We start from the raw sequence: 621 nt of genomic DNA, 5'->3' as shown, positions 1-621 counted from the left end.
AAAAATATATAATATAGTATTTATCACAGTATTATTTTTTATGAGATTTTGGTGTTTTAATAATTAAAATCCACCACTGTACCAAAAAGTCTATGTCCAACAAAACATTCAATCTAAATTCATAATCATCATTAAGGCTTAACACTATTTAATTATCACAAAAATTAGTTAACTATTCTCTACAAGCCAGCAATACAAACACGTCTCTCTCTACATATCAACAACATATTTCAGCACTCGCGAAAAAAAAAAAGTCTTTTAACACTATAGCATTGGCCTTAATCTTAACCATTTGATTAAAATTTTTTTATTTAAAGTTTTTCCTTAAAAATATTAATTTTTTGTATGTTTTTTTTGTCTTTATTAGTATTATTTTTGAACTATCAACTTCATAATTGCTATACTTTTTCTATACATAAATACAGAAATTACAGATCACTTCACAAAAGGCTAGTACATTTAATATTTAAAAAATTATTATATTTATTTAAAATAAGAGTAAAACATTATAAATGATCAAATTTATTTTTGAAACATTATATATTTTTTAATTAAATTTTAATTTTTTTAATAAAATTTATTTTTTAAAAATGTTAAGTTAGTCATGTTAATTTTGTTGTT

Source organism: Arachis duranensis, chromosome 10 (genome assembly GCF_000817695.3).
Source record: "Arachis duranensis cultivar V14167 chromosome 10, aradu.V14167.gnm2.J7QH, whole genome shotgun sequence".
In the NCBI taxonomy this organism is placed as follows: domain Eukaryota; kingdom Viridiplantae; phylum Streptophyta; class Magnoliopsida; order Fabales; family Fabaceae; genus Arachis; species Arachis duranensis.
Note: the sequence above shows the minus strand (reverse complement) of the source record.